The sequence below is a fragment of the Babylonia areolata genome, chromosome 10 (genome assembly GCF_041734735.1).
Source record: "Babylonia areolata isolate BAREFJ2019XMU chromosome 10, ASM4173473v1, whole genome shotgun sequence".
NCBI classification, from domain to species: Eukaryota; Metazoa; Mollusca; class Gastropoda; order Neogastropoda; family Buccinidae; genus Babylonia; species Babylonia areolata.
In genome coordinates, this window is record NC_134885.1 from 19,248,892 (window position 1) to 19,268,804 (window position 19,913).

Below are 19,913 nucleotides of genomic sequence, written 5' to 3' on the forward strand. Positions count from 1 at the left end.
GATACTAACTCCTAGTTCTACAGGGGGTTAACAGTAAACATGTCTACACTAACTCTTAGTTCTACATGGGGTAAACAGTAAAGTGTCTAGACACTAACTCCTGGTTGTACAGGGGGAAATCAGTAAACATAAGAATGGCCCCAGACTGCACAAGCAGCAGACAGTGAACGTATTACCGACTGCTCTTGCGGAAGTCCAACCGTGCCAGCGAATGAGTGTCCCTGCCTCCCTGAACCGCTGAACCACACGAATGGTGCCCGTTAACACGCCACATGGTTTTAACTGCACGATTCCTCAACCCCAAAACAGGTGGGCGTGTTGCAGGTGAAAGACACACGCGGCATAGTGGCAAATCCATCTCCTCCCAAAACTGTTCAGGAAGGAAGGAAGGAAGGTGGGAATGTTGGTCCTGGTCTGCGTGTCTGCTTATCTGTCTTCGTTGGATCCGGCCAGATGCGCGCCCACGTTTCTAAGTTAAATCGATTTGGTACAGTCGCCGCTTGGGATTTTCACTATACATTTTGCTGACAAATTTCAGTCTGATCAAGCCATTACGGGGGAAAAACAGAATAAAAGGCGGACAATGTTTCGAAGCGATGCAAAAGTTGGAAGTGTCCATCACAAGACCCCTGAGACAGAAGGGTTTCCGTTTCGGCCAGCAGTCTGTCCGTTGGTTCGTCTGTCTGTTAGTTTGCCGTATATCTTTAACCGATTCAGCTTAAATCATTATCATTGTTATTGTTATAACTATCATTGTTGCTTATCGTCCAGCCGACCTCAAGAGGCCATATCAGGACTGAAAACATCGTCAGTATGAATGGACCCCGCAGAGCCTGAAAAGAAACACATGAACCGGGAAAAGAAAAGCAGGCAAAAGTACAGTGATGATCACTTACACAAACCAAGGACATGTCACTGAAGGCGACCACTTCGTCATTCCTCACTACAGGGTTGAAACGTGAACACAAACATACTTGCATATAATGCACACATTTTAAGATATAATAAAAACTGGTATCCAAAACCAAGAAATGCCAGGGGGCACTAACGTCCCAGGCGGAAAAAAAAGAGACGCAGTAAGAATGCCCAATTATCACGTCCCCCAAAAAACAGACAATATCGGAGACTCTCTACAGAAAAAAAGTGAATGGCCCAGCTAGGCAGAAAAAGAAAAAGAAAGAGACAATAGAAAGGAAAGGAAAACGCCTGAAAAAAGTGAACGGCGATAGACGAGAGGAAATTTATCGCAAAGAATGTCCAGAACATCATGGGGATACTGTAAGACTGACAGTTTGAGTTTCGTTTTCAAGGTGTCAAAGCGGGCTGCTCTCCCGAGGGAAAGCGCGTCGTTACACTGAGAGCGCCACCTTTTTTTTTTTTTTTTTTTTCTTTTTTTTTTGTAGTTTTTCCGTCCTGCAGTTGTTGTTTTTTAATTTGTTTTTCCTATCGAAGTGGATTTTTTCTGCAGAATTTTGCCAGGGACTACCCTTTTGTTGCCGCGAGTTCTTTTACGTGCGCAAAGTACATGCTGCACACGGGACCTCGGTTCCAGACCACCACTCAAGGTCTAGTGGAGGGGGAGAAAATACTGGCGACTTTGCCGTGATTCGAACCAGTGCGCTCATATTCTCTCGCTTCCTAGACGGACGCGTTACATCTTAGCCATCACTCCACAAACGATAAAATGAACATGAATAAAGAGGCGAAGACTAGTAATGGAAGATCTCCCCGCATCCCCACAGAGAGTGAAGGGAGACGTGACGCAGCATGGAGTGGGCGTGTCCACGTGGATTCAATCAAGGAGTTAACAGTTCTCGGAAATCAGGAAGCGATGCTGTTATGGCTTCGAGGAGGCGTCCATTTAGTTTTTGTCGTAATAAATGGAGTTGTATTTATCGTTTCCAGACGATCTCTCTCTCTCTCTCTCTCTCTCTCTCTCTCTCTGTAACCCGAAAGGCAGAGCAAGAGAGCAATCACTAATCAAACGAATAATACATCAACCTCAAACCAGCAACGCTAACAGAAACTTTCTGGACCTTCCCCAAAATAGTAACTGAATTACATCAAGTTACGTTCACAGTCTGGGAGATGTTGATGGAAGAGTTTGTGCCACATTGGCAAAACTGTGACTCTCTCTCTCTCTGTGTGTGTGTGTGTGTGTGTGTGTGTGTGTGTGTGTAAGCGTGTACGAGAATGCACGTGTGTGTAGGCGTGCACAAGTTCACTTAACACGGTTTTTTTTTTTTTATCTTATTTTATTTCAGTCATTTGTCTTCTATGTATCTTTCATTTTTATCATGTTCTAATGCATTTAGCTATCTGTTCATTTATCATATTTCATGCCAGGCTAATGTTTGATACATACGTATAGCAGACTCGCGAGGCCAGATCAGTAGATGTGGTGTAGCGTATATGGATCTGTCCTCGCTCTCTGACACCTTCTTGAAACTGAAACCAGTTTATCATCCAAAGCATATGTTGTGTAGCGTGTATGGATCAGTCAGCACACTTTGACGTCTGCTTGAGACTCAGTGAAACTAGTCCTGACGTATTCCAAAACGCACCTGCAGTGAACTGAAAGCAACGCGCAGTCCCTCCCCACACACTATTGGGTACTGGTGAGCAAATTGCAAGACTCGGGGCCGGAAGATTGCTGGTACTGATATATTAGTCATCTTCACTCTCTATCTCTATTTGTCTGCCACGGTCTGTCTGTCTGTCTGTCTCCCCCACTCTCCCTCTCTCTCCGTTTCATACATACGGTGTTGCGCACGCGCGCGCGCGCACACACACACACATACAAACACATGAGACGCGTCTTAAAAATGTCCACAGCACAAACACATTTCGGTCTTTTTTTCCCCACACCTGTTTTGCATATGGGGCATTAGGTGAAAAAGATACCGTCACACCTTTATGTCCAACAGTCATTACATACATACACACACACACATACTTGCAAACATACATATGTATATACATACACACGCGCATACATGCATGCATACATACATACGTACGGACTAGATAAATAAATAGACGCGACCAGCCGCCGTGGCGAAGTGGTTAGCGTCGCGGACTGACGGCTGGGAGGACGCGGGTTCGAATCCCAGCGGAGGTGGGTTTTTTGGCCCGTGGCCGTCTCCTACCCAGAGTTGAGTGTGCTGTGGGCTTAAATGGGGAGACTGGGACCACACAGTCGAGTGTCATCCACTTCAAGGATGTGTCTTTGGGTGTATTGCTCCAATTACCTGACCAACACTGCAAGTGTCTGTATCTCTCGGGCCTGGTTAACGCCGGGATATCATTATGACAGGAAGCGTAGAGTACAGCCTTGTCACACAGTCCCAAACCAAACTGGACCTCCATAGCAACATCGTCATCATCATCGTCATCCTCCTCCTCCTTCATCGTGATCAATATAAACAAAATAGTCTCATGTCTGTGGCCTTTCATGCCCTGCTCTCATGGTGACCTCAATTTCGATACCTCTCCACTTCCGTGCTTGGGGTGAGTCCTGTCAATGTCTTCAGTGTCGGCAGATTCATGGGTGGCTGTTGTTGGAGGGACGTGGTGGCGGTCTCCACTCTGGGAGGGACGCTCACTCAGTATGGCTCCGCGACTAAGCAATTATTGTCGTTAGTAGGGGGCTTAGTAGGTGGTGTCCTAAGTACGTTAAAACAGAACAGGCACCACTGAACACCACCGAAGTGACTAAGCAGCAGTGCAGGGTCTCCTCTGGTGTGTGGCCTCCTGGCGACCTAACATCGATGGTTCCCTGTGGACTGCCGACGCTGGAACTGCGACGGACGAACCCGAGTGTGGCCGTGTATGGGGGAATCTAAATGAGCGGCGTGGGAGTAATGCCACTGAAACGGTGCAGATGAGACAGAAAAAAAAGAAAAAAAGACGCACACATAAACAAGGAAATGAATACATTTGAGCGAAGAAACACAAAAGAGGGGGACACTTGCGCGTTTCCTACTTCCACTGCATACATGTATACCCTGGAGAGCCAAACGTTTACTTTAGAGCCAACTTAACAAAAGCCATCTCTTCAACAACCTTCCCGCATCCCCAGCGACCCCACCCCACCACACACACACACAACACGTGCACACACACACACACACACACACACCTGCCCGAAACTACTCACCTGTTACAACAGCACCACAGACAACCGACGACACAAACAGGGAAGCCAAAACAAACCGGCTGCCACAAAGACAGTGGCCATGATGATACAGGCTTCACAAGAAGTTAAGGACCACCATGAAAGTTGAGTAGTTTATTCTTCTCCTGAGGGGACATGATGAAATGATGCTGCAGTGTCCGCAGCCTTTGTTGTGATATGCACTGCTCATAAGCGGTGGTGATTTCTTGCGTGGCACGTGCATTTTCCTTTTTTATTTTCAATTTTTGATAATTAAAAATCGCAGCTATCGGTTATTATAAACCACTTCACAACTGTCCATGTTTGGCTGAAACATCGATTTTTTTAAACGTATTTTCCAGGCTGTTTCTTGTGCACGTGTGCCTCAAACAGTTGTCAGTGTTCAGTGTGGGGACAGTGGTAGACCTTATGCAGCCTGCATGATTTAAATCTTGATCTTGACAGACGCTTGAGGCCTGATAGTGGCCTGTTCGCCGTTCTGGGCTTGTCACTATTCTAAAACTTGTTCATCAATCCATATTTTTAAACAGTAATTTTGTAGCCCCCCCCCCCCCCCCCCCCCCCACACACACACACTACTTTTATGCAGTGAACCATAACTTTTTGTGAAGTCTGTACAACGCTTTTCCCGGCCCGTGTGCACGGAGTTACGGTCTGTTCCGATGAACTGACCCCGTTTTGACTTCCACCTACTCTTGACGAAACAACAACCCCTACCCCTCCCCCCCCCACCACCAAAGCCTCTTCCTCCTCCTTCGATACCTCCCTCCCCTCCCCTACCTCACACACACTCTTCTTGCAAAACAAACTGATCGAGCCTTCCATCAGGAACGCGGCACGATTTCTGGTCTACCGTCCCGGTGTGAACGATGCCATCCCACGTGTTTTTCTCTTTCTCTTCTGAGTGGTTGGTGTGTGTGTGTGTGTGTGTGTGTGTGTGTGTGTGTGTGTGTACGCGTTGCGGTGTGTGTGTGTATGTGTGTGTGTGTGTGTGTGCACGCGTGCGTTGTGTGTGTGTGTGTGTGTGTGTGTGTCCGAACGCCTGTAAAAGAAAAAAAAGAGGGATATCTGTGGACGAATCGAGGGAAGGAGCCTGCTGGGCGTTGAGAAGACGAGAAGTAAAGGCGTTTTCGGGTATGCCGAGTCAGCAGGAATAGCTGGATGGGCGGGTTGGTGGGTGAGCTGGAAAGGCAGGCCCACAGTGGTAGGCACTGGATGGCTGCGGAGTAGGGGTGGGACAGGGAAAGTGTGGTTCAACCATAACCACTGTACTCGAAATTAACAGATTCTTTACTTGTGATTAAACTATTCGTTGGATTAATGCTCACGGGTGCTTTCACGAGTGGCCAAGAGTAAATGCTATGAGTACAGAAGTTGGAAAAATAACCCCCACTATGGTGCGACATGTCAAGCGAAAGATTTCGTCCTGTGTGACTTTGTACAGGGACTTGTAAAATTACATATGATGTCATGATGCCAGTAAATCATCATATCGTCTGCAACAACAGAATGTTACGTGAGAGTTTGCAATTACTGGTCTCCGTGACATCCAGCATCCAAGTCACATTTTTTCCACGCTCGTGTGGATGTTACATTTCTCCTCCACCATGATTACCCTCCTTAACGAAAGACCCCCCCCCCGCCCCCCAACCCGTCTTACAGGGACTGGGAAATGAGAGAATAATCATATATAATGTCATGATGTCGGTAGAGTATCACATTGGCAATGACAACATTACCCTTGACGACGTCCACCCACCCCACCGCCTTACAAGAACGGGATAATCACAGTATAATCACACATAATGGCATGATACCAGTCAGTATATTACCATTTTGTCCAAAAGAAGAACAACTAACATGTTATGTGAAGGTAATCGCTCTCCGTGATTTCCAGCATCCAAGTCACAAATATTTTCAATGCTCGGGTGGCTGGTATTCTTCTTCTTCGTGGGCTGCAACTCCCACATTCACTCGTATGTACACGAGTGGGCTTTTACGTGTATGACCGTTTTTACCTCGCCATGTAGGCAATCATACTCCGTTTTCGGGGGTGCGCATGCTGGGTATGTTGTTTCCATAACCCACCGAACGCTAACATTGATTACAGGATCTTTAAAGTATATCTTCTGCTTGCGAAAACACACGAAGAAGACACAAGCAGGTCTGCACATAAATGTTTGCCTGGGAGATGGGGAAAATCTCCACCTTTTACGCACCAGGCGCTGTTATCGAGATTCGAACCCGGGACCCTCAGATTGAAAGTCCAACGCTTTAACCACTCGGCTTTTGCGCCCGTCGCTTCCAGCATCCAAGTCACAATGCTTGGGTGGCTGGTATTCGGTTCCTTCTTCTCCCCTCCAAAAATTTCCTTGTTTCACCCCACGGTGGTATCTGCTGTGCAACAGCTATCAGAGGAAGGAAGCGTCCAGAGAGAATGGGCGATGCTACCTGAGTTAGGCAACACAAGCTCCCAGACCAACTCACTCCAAATCTCATTTCTTCTCTAATGACGTGAAACGCTGCCTCTGCTGGCTGTCTCAGCGTGTTTTATTATCCGGACTTCTGGAGCCAATTATGATTCCAGGGGGAAAGGTTGTTGGGAGTTTCATAAAGTAAACGCTTGGCTAATAAAACGCCGCGTAGAATGAGGTCAGCGCCCTCTAGGGGCTCACGGGAAGGCGTCGTTTTAACTGTTCTCCCTGGTCCGTTGCCCTGGCCTGGCCGGGCCAATTCCCAACACGCCTATAGCATTTCTTAAACGGTGTCGTCCCAGTTCACCTATTCCTGCTCTGGCTATTCCTAATTCGCTTAATCCCGATTCGTTTTTTGTTGTTGTTGTTGTTTTTCCTGATTCGTTTATTTCTACTAAACCTGTTTCTGATTTGTCTGTCACTTTATTGGTCATCTCGGTTCACCTGTTCCCAGTTCCGCTGTGTACTCAGTTGCTCCGTGTGTGTGTGTGTGTGTGTGTGTGTGTGTGTGTGTGTGTGTGTGTGTGTGTGTGTTCCATAACAGAATCAGATACAAGAACAGTATCATCTGTATATACAATAACAATGATAATGATAATAATAATGATGATGATGATAATGATAATAATAATAATGATAACAACAATGGATACTTGTTGAGCGCTTTCCTCCCTAAGAGAAAGCTCAAAGCGCTTTACACTAACTGAATTATACACACATGACATTACTTACACAAGGAATGATAAAAAAAACAATAACAATAACATCGACAACAGCAACAGCAGCAACAAAGGCAAAATACCAATCGGATCTACACACACGCACACACAATCAATGTCATGTGATTCACATTACACGAGTGCTATTTGCAACTCAGACAGAAACAGGGAAAATGACACAGGGCTTAGAATACATCCTGGTCGGACTCCAGAAAGACAATCAAAATAGTTCATGATCATATTTACAAAATAACAAGGGCCTTCGAACGTATCCCTGTTGGACTCCAGAAATACAGGCAAGATTATGTATGTCTGTCTCTCGATCTGTGAATAGCAGGGAGCATACAGTGTAATGACCACGACCTGGTCATCTTTTGTATTTCATCATCAATATCATCATCATCACTGTGATGTACATTTATGTGCTCAATCTACCAGAAGCCCTAAACTTTGTCAATTCACGGGAGGACACATTCAAAACATAGACAAAAAATTACGAAAGAAAAAGAAGTGAAAACATGCCACACCAGAAAATCAAATAGAAGAAATGGAAAACATGCAGCCCGAGGCATCATGCACCGATAGTTCAGATTTTGCACGAACGGTAAACAATCATCAGGACAGTCCCAGATTTTCAGGCAAGGTGAATGACAACCATGATCAGGTCAGAGGTTCTCCACTGCTGTTTGTAACCATGTAACAGAGTGTTACCTGCAGCATGTGGGCAGAAAACCCAACAAGAAAATCCGATGTAAAGAGGGATGGACTCCGCCAGAACTGACTTTCCCATCGGCTGTGTGTTGCAGTGCTTAATTTTTGCATGTTTGGTATTCTCCTTCCTTAAAAAGAAACAGGACACCTCTTAAGAGAGAGAGAGAGAGAGAGAGAGAGAGAGAGAGAGAGAGAGAGAGAGAGAGTTATTTTCATTTAGTTAGTAATGCAGGCGACTGAATACGTGCAAGCACACATGCAGGTGTGTTCGTGCACATGTGTGCATGAGCGTGTTTTAGTGATAAAAAAACAACACACATACACAAAAACAACCAACCAAAACAAGCTTAAAAAGAACCTACTGCAAGGTGATTATGAACTGTGCACACGAGTGACGTAACATATATCAACAAGATAATTTGTTTCTTCATCTATTTATTTTTCCATTAATCTTTGTGTTTCATTTCGTTACATATGCGTGAAAAATATATTCATCTAAATAATGCTTTCTCATTTCAAAACCTTACCAGCAAACATACCTAACAATTAGGAGTTGCATATTGTGTTACCTTCGCGCTTGAATGTAAATTGTTTGAAGTATTCATGGTTATTTACCATCGATTTATTTAGTTTTTGTAAGTGTCAAGATTGGCAAGGCATTAGGATTCTGTGTAGGCTGGCGTTTGTTTGTTTTTGTGCACGCTTATCTCAGTCTCATGGACGCGTTGCACTAATGTGTAAACTGGTGTCTCTGCCAGATTGTTTGACATTCGAGGCTCATTTGTTGTAACTGCTTTGTTTTTACTTCTTTTCTTTGTGTATGTGTTACGTTTTTTCCCCTTGTGTTCTTTTTGTCCTCCTTTTATTTCTTCGTTCATTCAAGACTGATGATGTGCACTGGCATAAACACCAGACGTAATAATTATGGCACGTTTCTCTTCCGTCGATGGCACAGCCGCTGTACCTGTCAAATATATTCCTGAGCAACCGGAACAGTTTTGTCAATTTTACAGATGCTTCTTGTTTTTGCACGTGGCGAATTGCTCCTCTCTCTCATTCGCTTGCTCGCTCTCTTTGTCTCCCAGCATGAGTTTACACGTATGTGTGCGTGCGCGTGTTAAATTTTAAGTTTTGTTTTGCATGTTTTCACAGAATCTAGTTAAAGTGGTCAGTGTTTCATTCAGTCAGTATCTTGGTGTGACAACGATGTGCACATGAATGTGTGTGTGGCTGTGGGGGAGGGGCTCTTCCTGGAAGTGCAACAACCCGCCACCCAGCCTCATGGATACTCCCTTGGCGCTCTTCCCGGTGCTCGGGAGTTTGCAGGTATTTTGTTCAGAATGCAGAATACTTTATTGTATCAACAAATGAACTTCAGTTGCGTGTGCGTGCGTGTTGGTTTTGGTGCTATGTGTATATTTGTGCATGTGGAGGAGGAGAGAGAGTGGGCGGTATAAGAAAAGAAAAAGGTCACATTTTGTGTTCTTCACTCTCTTGCAAAGAAGTTCTCCTTATTTTACGAGGACGTGACAGACCTAATGTCTGAAGCCTGCAGCTGTAAAGTTGTTTTGGCCCTTAAGCGCAACCCCCGACGTAAACAAAGTTTGTTTTGTTCATCTGACGCTCTTCTTTTTGTTGGTTGGTACGCCTTGTTGAGCAGTGTTGAGTCTGATGAGTTAAGGGGGAGGTGTTTATGAAATGGATCTGACAGCCTATACTGGGTTGGAGAATAGATTAGCGCGCGCGCGCGAGCGTGTGTGTGTGTGTGTGCGCGCTTGCTTTAATTCATAGTTCATGCACATTGTGTAATTTTAGATGGGAACAAAATAAATTAGAAAGGGGTAAGAACCCCATAAAAAACTAGATTGCGAACTTTCAACCTATGCGCGCGCGCGCGCGTGCGTGCGTGTGTGTGTGTGTGTGTGTGTGTGCGCACGCTATTCAGTCTTTTTTCTCTCTGTCGTTCATTCAGGTTTTCGAAAATAGGTAACTAATCTAATCATTTCCCCCAAACATACACATAATTGAAGACCTCAATCGTCTGACGACGTTGCACACACACACACACACACACACAAAACGACACAGTCACATTGTGGCCGACACTCACAGTGAGGGCTGACCCAGAACGACCTTCACCCCACCTCGAATTGCGGAGTGAAAATTCTCCGGTTTCGTACTGTTGACAGCCACTTTAGTGGACATATTTCATTCAAGCCATTGACACACCACATCGGAGACACAGGGACACACAGAGGAAAGGTGGGGAGAGCTTTATAAACGAATCGGCATAAAGATTGACAGAACAGATGACAGACTGACAGGCACATGGATAGACAGATAGGTAGGCACGCAGACAGACAGACAAGTATGTAGATAGATAAATACATAGACAGACGGACAGATGAATAGGTAGATAAATAAATAAATGGGTAGATCTATAGATAGGTAGACAGACAGACGTTATATATATATATATATATATATAGATAGAGATATATTGAGATAGATAGTGATAAAAAGTAGGTTGGTAGGTAGATAACAAGCTCATGGGAGCTATGATCGGTAGATGATATACTGGTGATGATAATCTGCTGTATCAGCAGACAGAAAAAAAAGAAACAAAAAACAGAAACACAGACATGCAGATAGATAGCTGGGTAGACATATAGATGGACAAATAAACAGAATGAGAATTTATGATCAAGCACCTTTGGGATATCTAACTTCAGATTAATTAAAGACACAATGAGGCAACAATTATAATTATCAGTCTCACAGAGGCAACAATTATCAATCTAATAGTGACAATAATTTTTAGTCAAATAGAAGCAATAATTAGCAATCTAATAGACACAATAATCATTTGTCTAATAGAGACTATTATTGTCAGTCTTACAGATACAGTAATTATCAATGTAATAGATGCAATAATTATCAACTTAACAGAGGCGATGATTATCACTCTAACAGAAACAGTAATCATCAATCTGATAGAAGCAATAATTATCAGTTTACTAAAGGCAATACTCATCAGTCTAACAGCTTCGGCAGTATGGCCCATACTTGAAGTTCAAAACAGTGGATTTCGCTGAACGAAGTTTTCCAAACACAATCGTGATGAAAAAAACTGAACACATTCACTTATGTCATTCAGGTGAGTTTTACCTGAAAAGACTTTTTATTTATCTGCCTATTTTGTTTACTGGTGGGATTTTTTTCTGAAGAGGAGGTGACTGGGTAAAGATGAAAAGAGAAAACTTGAATCAAGTTCCGCCAAAAAATTGATGTCTCCTTACCATAACAGTATCGGGTAACAGTTTCGCTAAGTTCGTTTTCTTTTCTCCCTTTTTCTCCCCCCCCCCCCCCCCCCTTTTTTTTTTTACTTTGAAGTCGATATACCTTAAGCTGAAGGATGTTGAAATAGACTAATTGGCAATATATTCGTTTTATAGCAAGATGTAGCAGAAGAAGAAAGAGGAGGGGGAAAGGGTGAGGCGGAGATAGAAGAAGTGGAAGAAAAAAAAAAGGGGGGGGGGGGGGGTTTGAAAAAAGGGCGGGGGAGAAGAAAAAGGAGAAAGGCGTGGATGGAAAAAGTATACGAAGAAGGAGGAGGAGGAGTAAGAGGAGGCGAAGGAGGAGGAAGAGAAAGAGGTGGAGGAGGAGGAGGCCCAGGTGGAAGAGGAGGAAGAAGGAGGAGGAGGAGGAGGAGAAGAAGCAGCTGCAGAAGAAGAAGAATGAGGAGGAGGGGAACTTAAGAAGAAGAAGAAGAGGGATGAGGAGAAGAAGAAGGAGGAGGAGGAAGAGGAGGAGAAGGTGGAGGAAGAGGAGGAGAAGGAAGAGGGAGGAGTAGAAAAAGAATGAGGAGGAGGAGGGGGAGCTAGAAGAGGAGGAGGAAGAGTTGGGTAAGGGGAAGAGGAAGTAGAAAAAGAAGGGGGAAGAAGGAGGAGGATTGTGACGGGGATATGGTTTGACGTCGAATTTGAGATTGGGGTCACTTCTGATTTTTACTCCCTTTTTGTGCTAATATAACTATACGGCTTCTGTGGAAAATCCACACAATGATTCTGTTAGTGAACAAAATCGATGCTTTTGAGACGTTTCCAGTCTAATTGTCTTTGAATGCATGGAACATGATAAATTCTGATCACATTAGTGGAAGTTAAACTCATTTCAAGCACTTCAGTTTCAACGGCCTCTGGAGAATGTAGGGATTTTTCTCTTTTTTCATGTTTTCTGAGTATTGTTTGTGGAAGGGGTGCAGTCACCGGGAGACTGTTCGGCATCAAGGAAATGACCGAAAGGTGAGACACGACTAGTTTTGTTGTGCAGATTCATCAGATCACGACAAGCACAACTCGATAGCGACGACGTGAGACAAAAGTGATAATAATAACAATAATGATCATGGCAATATCCACATTTCTTCCCCTGTGTTCTTTCCATTCAGTATCTTTACGAAGACGGAAAAATAGTCGATGTGTTTAGATAACATTATCGAGATAAAATATACTCTATATTTCTTCCGCTCTCCACAGACATAAAGAAGGCCAATCTAAGAGTGGAGAGGAAGAAATGTAGAGTATATATCACATTGTTATTAACCAATTTACATTTTTCCCGTCTTATAAACGGAAAAGTACATGGGAGGAAATGTGGACATTGCCATAATGATTAGTTCTTGTGTCCCCGACGACACTCATTTTCACATGCCTGCACTACACCCAGTATCAGCAGCACACACTCTTGATAAAGCGGTGGCCTAGTGGTCACACGCCCGACAAGGAGGCGAGTATTTACGGGCTGAGTCCCATTTATGGAGCAAGGTTTTTATTCCAATCTCAAATAGACCCCTAGTGGTGATCTGGGTGACGGTCTTTCGGGTGAAACAATAAACCGAGCTTCCGCGCGTGTGCAGTACGAACTTAGCACACGTGACAGAACCCATGGCAACAAAAGGGTTGTCCCTGGCAACATGCTATAGGAAAATCGAATTTTATATCAAAACAAATGGATTACACTGGTACACAGAAAAAAAGAGTTGCACTGCACTGTGGCGATGCATTTCGAGTTCTGTAAGGAGATGAGGGGGGAGGGGTGGGGTGGGGGTGAACTCAATTTCCCACAAAGAAATCTGTTGTGACCAGGAAAAACTCTCGCTCTCTCTAAAACACACACACTCACACACACACACACATATATATATATTCTCTCGACCAGTTTACCAACTGCGTAGTATCGTTTTCCTTCAAGGTTAACGCACCTTATCTTTATTTCACAGTAACTTGTTTGTAGCCTTGCGGGGCAATATCCACATTTCTTTCCCTCCACTGGCGGAGTGAACGTCCACGCCTTGTTGTGAACACTACTCATTCCGTTTCGAAGGTAAGAATTGTGGCTATAGCCCATCGCAGACAAAGCAATTTCCTTGGAATGTAGAATTTTCAAGTCCTTACAAAGATTGACAAAATCCGCATTTCGTCCCCCTCCATTCCTCTGTGTGACTGGCGGAGTGAACGTCCACGCCTTACAGTGAACACTGCTCATTCCGTCTGGATGGGGAAACCGTGGCTATTGCCCATCAATTCATTCACACGCCGAATTCGTTTTCTCTGGCTTTGTGTTAGATCTTGAATAATGCCCTGGGTTCTAACCCTTTGCGCGAGACGTCAGTTAAACCACGGAAAGTCTCGTGTGCAACGTACATTCAGTGCAAGCGAAAGATTCCCACGGTAACAAAAAATATTGTCCCAAACTATACTGTGAATAAATCACCCTGAACAAGGAAAAAACCCAACCGACGTACAAAAAAATCAATCTGTAAACCCCTACGAAAAAAAAAGGGATACCCCACCGCCAAAAAAACACAAAAACAAAACAAAAAATAAACAAACAAAAGTACAACAACAACAAAAACAAACAAAAACCCGGGAAAACAAAGAATAAAGTCGAAGAAAAGAACAAGACAGAAACACTGACCGCACCCTACCTGACAAAACGGGCAATAATATCCAGTTTCTCCCCTCAAGACGGAATGAACAGTGTTCACAACACGGTGTGGACGTTCACCTCGCCTGTCACACAGTGGAATGACTGAAGGGGAAGAAATGAGGATATAGCCACATTTTGCACCTAACCGCTTCACATTGAGAAAACGAGAGAGAAGAAAAAAGAAGAAAAAAGAGAAGAAACTGTTGTGACAAGAAAAAGATACACACTCTTCACCTTGACAGAAACTCTGTTCTGTCCACAAGAAGGAAACAAACCACACACACTCGACCACTTTCAAGTTAACAAACCATTCAACATTTCTCACTCCACCTTACCTTCAATCACGTCCAACACAACACTGAACAGATACAACACACACACACACACACAGGACACCAACAACTACACACACCTGCACGTGCACACCACTAGCTCCAGGCACAGACTGCCTACCTGAGGGTGTCTGTCTGTCTGTGTGTGTGACCAGTGCAGGGGGACAGAGAGAGAGCAGACAGAGGAGAGTGAATGGGGGGATGCTGTGGGCGGCGCCGCCCAGCCAGCACGTACAGCACTCCTGGCGTCAAGGGGAGGGCACACAGCAACAAAATGGCTGCCAAAGCCCCCTGCACCTTTCTTTTCTTCCTCTGGGATATCGCGGGGATGTTTATGGATTAGAGAAGGTGTGTGTGTGTGTGTGTGTGTGTGTGTGGCGGGGTGAGTGGGTGGAGGTAGGGAGCGAGGGGGTGGGGAAGGTTGTATGGTTTGTGTATGAGAGATGTTTGAGCCATGCTGCACATCCAAACACCACCGTGTTTTGTGTTGGCAATACTTTTCATTTTATGTATTGAATTTTTTTTAAAAAGCAGGGATAGAGAAACCCTTTTTATGCTCCAAAGAGGAAAAATAAGTGTCGTCAAGTTATCATTTCTTTAAAACTTATTTCATCAACAGGAGTAAAACAAATTTTTTTGTTAAAATAATTAAAAAAAGGGGTGGGTGGGGTATCATTAAAGTTCTCCAAACGGGCAGAAATTAACAGTTCGGGAAAGTGAAACGGGATTTATAACCCACACCCCCTATGCAGGCCGAATGGATCAAGCTGGGTGCACGCGCGCGCAGGCAAAGCAAAGGGCCGATTGTGATGCACGTTTCGCACGTGAAACCCAGTTCTAGTCCTGTACTCCTTTTTTGGGCAGGGCGTGATGCGAGCCATCGTGTGGTTGTTACACAGAGGGTCTGGGCAGGGAAGAAGAAGGGGGCTGAGTGTGTGTGTGCAGGGGTGTGGAGGTGGGGTGGGGGTGGGTGGAGGGAGGGAGAAGTGTTCCCCTGAGGTCCGCTCAACAGCTGGCAAGGGACCAGGCGATTTGAGGGGGAGAGAGCGGTTAGGGTTTAAAGCAATGCCTTTTATCACACCAACTGCTGGCAACAGTCCCAAGTAGAGGGGGCACGCGCCTTGAGGGGTTAAGTCGTCGTGATGCTGGGAAAAGAACGCAAACAAAAAACAACCCCCCCCCCCCCCCCCAAAAAAAAAAAAAAACCCCAAAAAACCAACAACCCAAAAAACAAAAACAAACAAACACAAAACAACAACCAAAAAAAAACAAAAAAAAAACCCAGCCTAGCACTACCCCAGAACACAACACTTTTCATGAAAGGAAACTCCGGGCTGTCTATTCGAATGGTAGCATGCTTGCCTGACTGTCTATCTGTATGTCTCTGCCTGCGTGTTTGTCCCATTCAGGTATTTATGCATTTAATGAATAAGCAGTCTGTCAGTATTATCGGTGATGCGATTTCATGTGTTTTATCAAAGACGATTCAATCTGGAATGACATAATTACTGTTTGTGCACAGAGGTATGTGATGGGTTGTTAAGGAACGTTACTGATGATCCACTTCAGAAACAAGACTTATCATTTTCTCATTTTTTACCCGGAGAAGGTTTTGTTTTTTATATTCTCTCTCTCCCTCTATCTCTCTCTCTGTTTCTTTGTCTCAGCCACACGCGCACGCACGCACTGGCACGCACGCACGCACACACACACACACACACACACACAAAGGGAATGCAAACTGACAAAACTGAGCTTTAGGAAAAGTTACACTGCAACGGACAACTTTTTTTTTTTTAACAAGCAAAGGTCCAGAAATGTATCACAAAATAAGCACTGGGGAGATTCCACACGTTTTGTGGGTTTCTGTAAAGCAAAGACAGTATTCAGTTAAAAAACAAAAAACAAAAAACAAAACAAAAAAAACACTTATACTTTCGTATCCCCCTTACAGCAGGACTGAATTGTGAAATGTTTGAGAGACTGGAAAATGCATCCAAGCGGTAAAAACCGCTGTTCGCATTGAAAATAAATCACAGACGATTTTGATTCCGTGTCTCGAGTCCGACAAGGTAGTGATCTAAGCCCCTTGTTATTTTATATCTTACCCCCACCCCCTCCCGGGCTGCAAATATAACGTGCGTGTTGGGTGGCATTCCTCCTATTTTTGCAGATTTCCTTCTGCTTCTCATGTATGTTGACGATGTTGCACTTGTACCTGATTCTGAGGCCGCAAACTAACAGAGAAGAAAAGAAAAACCTTCTGCCGCAGTGTTACAACAAACGGTGTTTTACCATGAATCTAGATGACTGAAACAATGGGGTTTTACCATGAATCTAGATAAAACTAAAAATTGGGTTTTACCATGAACCTAGATAAAACTAACAATAGGGTTTTACTGACCACGAATCTACTAGATAAAACTAACAGGTTTGTCGAACAACAAACAAGTATACAACAATTGTTATGGGGTTTTACCACGAATCTACTAGATAAATTAACAGAGTTGTCAAACAACAAACAAGCATACAACAATTGTTATGGGGTTTTACCACGAATCTACTAAATAAATTAACAGAGTTGTCAAACAACAAACAAGCATACAACAATTGTTGCCCATAGTAAGACAAAGGCACTGAACGTCAAACCATTGTCGTGTTCAACCAAAATATGGAATCTACAAAGAAAAAAAGTAATTAATTCAATTCAATTCAATTCAAAATACTTTATTATCTGCTTCAACCAAAAACAGAAAATTCTCTTTAGGCTCACTTAAAATAAAAATAAAATGCCCGTCAGCAAAAATCAAAGAGAAAAACAAAACAAAACAAAAACAATAAAAAAAAACCCCAAAACAACTGACACACCCTTCACTTATCACCATGCACACATCAATTATTATGTGAAAAGAAAAACATGTGGGTAAGATACTATTACATTATGATTTAGAGTGTAATAATTGTGTGTGTGTTGTGTGTATGTCCGTGTGTGTGCATGCATCGTTTTGTGCGTGTGCACGCGCGCGCGTATGTGTACATTTCAATCATTATAAAAAGTAGAATATTCAGTAAGATAATTATAACATTTAAAAAGACAAATGCTCATCAACAAATCAAACCGGAAAACGAATGAGCAACTGGCACACCCTTCCTTGATCACAGCATACATTTGAACTATCATGCAAAAAGAAAACATTCAGGTAAGAAAAAACAAAAACAACAACAACATTTTAAGATAAAGTGAAACATTTCAATGATATAAAAGGAAAATATTCAGTAAGATAATTATAACATTTAAGAACATGAAATCACAGTTGAGGGGTCAACACCGCCACCAAGAGTAAAAGCATGTAAAACCCCTTTCACGCCCCTCTACGGCAAAACAATAACACTGAGCAAGCGCCCGCGCCCGCGCGCGCGCGCGCCCGCGCACACACACACACACACACTTCTCACCTCCCCACCTCCCCTGACTTCTTTCTTTACACGCATGCATGCATACATATAGGGAAGAAAGACAACTGTCATCATAACAATAAACAAATCACAGGCAACGGAATAAAAACATTATTTGAGCGAATTATTTATCACAGCAACAGCAGAGGGGGCAAATGATTTTTTGTACACATTCTTCTTTGCAAGAGGGATTTTACATCGTCTACCAGAAGGGAGTTTCTGAAAGACAGAGTTAAGTGGATCAGTGGAATCATTAAAAAATTGGAGTGCTTTTCTGCTAAGAGTGGATTGATATTGGGTGTTCAGTTGCTGCTGGGGCTTGGTTATGATTTTGCTGGTCAGGTTTACAACTCGTCCTAATTTGTCTTTAACTTCACAGTCAGATTGCCAAACCAGAGCACAATACTGAAAGCCATGACACTTTCTATCAGACTTCTGTACACCAGCTCTAGTATGTGTGGACTAACATTAAAACTTCTTACTTTTCGCAGTGAAAAGAGTCTCTGGTGCGCTTTCTTGGCAGTGGCATCAACATGTTCACTGAATGTGAGACTGTGATCAACTATAATCCCTAGATATTTAAAACTGTCCACTATTTCCACTTGTTTCTGATCTGTTATGACTGGATTTTGTGTGTGTGTCCCTTTCACTGCCTAAAATAAGTTCTTTTGTTTTCTCCACGTTCAGTTCGAGAAAGGTATTCTTTAAGAAATAGTTTATAGCACTAATTTCAAAAAAAAAATACTGTGAAATTGAAAACTCGTCTCTTAAAAGACCTACTAAAGCCATGTCGTCAGCATATTTTACAAGATTGAGAAAAAGGTCTGAGCACCTGATGTCGTTAATGTAGAGGGAGAAAAGCAAAGGGGATAAAACACAGCCCTGCGGAACTCCAGTATTCACAGTAATAATTTCAGACAATATGGGCCAGTCAGCAGACAAACACGCTGTGGCCGATCGAATTAAAACTGTCGTATCCATAAAATAAGGTCAGCTGTTACATCTAGGTCTATAAGTTTCCTCACTAAAATATGATGTTGAATAGTATTAAAAGCAGCGGACAGATCCATAAAAAGTACCCTAACAGATGTTCCAGATTTGTCCAAATGACGTGCGATTAGATCAATTAAAGAAATTGTTGCATCATCAACACCTCGTCTAGCCCTGTACGCAAACTGTAATAGATCCATGTGATCAGCTACACATTACAAGTGTCCACAGACAACTCTTTCCATACATTTGGCAATGACAGATGTGAGAGCCACTGGGCGGAAATCTTTCATTTGGACAGCACCAGAAAACTTTGGCAATGGAACAATAGCTGTCATCTTCTATAAGCGGGGCATGAAATGATTATCTAAAAGAAATTGAAAAACACAGGTAAAACCTGGACCAAGCTGGTCGGCACAAACTTTCAACACGCAACCTGACAGGCCGTCTGGTCCGGGCGCTTTGTTTGGGTTGACACGTGAAAAACACCTCGTCACCTCAGCTGTGTCCAGTTCCAGAGGACAAGAGAAAAGTGACTGACATAGTTCCTCACACTCTGCACGGAAATCATGCCTGTCAAACCTTGCATAAAACCTGTTCCTGTCATTGGCAAAGCCAAAGGGGTCATCAGACAACAGAGCTTTGGGCCGCTGTGTCCTACCCATCATTGTATTTAACCCCTGCCACGCCTTCCTAGCATCCCCACACAACAATTTTCGTTCCACTTTATATTCACGTTTTGCTAACTTAAGTTGACTGTTAAAACTTCTTTTGTGTTCATTTACCTTAAAAGTGTCACCAGCTAAAAATGCTATTTTCTTTTCATTAAAAATACCTTTCAACTCTTTAGTAATCCATGGTTTATTATTAGAAAAAAAATCTTAGTGGTCTTTGTCTTAATAACTAAATCTTCACACAATTGGATGTACGATACAACATGATCCACAAGTTCTTCAAGACTATTGGAACAACTGTCAATAAATAACTGCCAGTCAGTGGCTTCAAAACAACCTTTCAAAGCTTCGACACTGCCACTGTCACACTTTTTTGTGTTGTGCAATAT

The 19,913-nt window shown here is 43.4% G+C and overlaps 1 protein-coding gene across 15 annotated transcripts in view; it reads right to left on the bottom strand.

The window, feature by feature from the left end:
- Positions 1-14,550, bottom strand: part of LOC143286864 (uncharacterized) — a 66,005-nt gene extending 51,455 nt beyond the window's left edge. Inside the window, exon 1 of one of the 15 annotated variants that reach the window (XM_076594713.1) lies at positions 14,526-14,550. The gene's annotated coding sequence lies outside the window, so the exon portion shown is untranslated. Of the gene's footprint in view, positions 1-14,070; positions 14,116-14,407; positions 14,428-14,484 lie in introns of those variants that run through there. The other 14 variants (XM_076594720.1, XM_076594732.1, XM_076594717.1 and 11 more) reach the window with 14 other exon arrangements.
- Between the last annotated feature and the right edge of the window lie 5,363 nt (positions 14,551-19,913).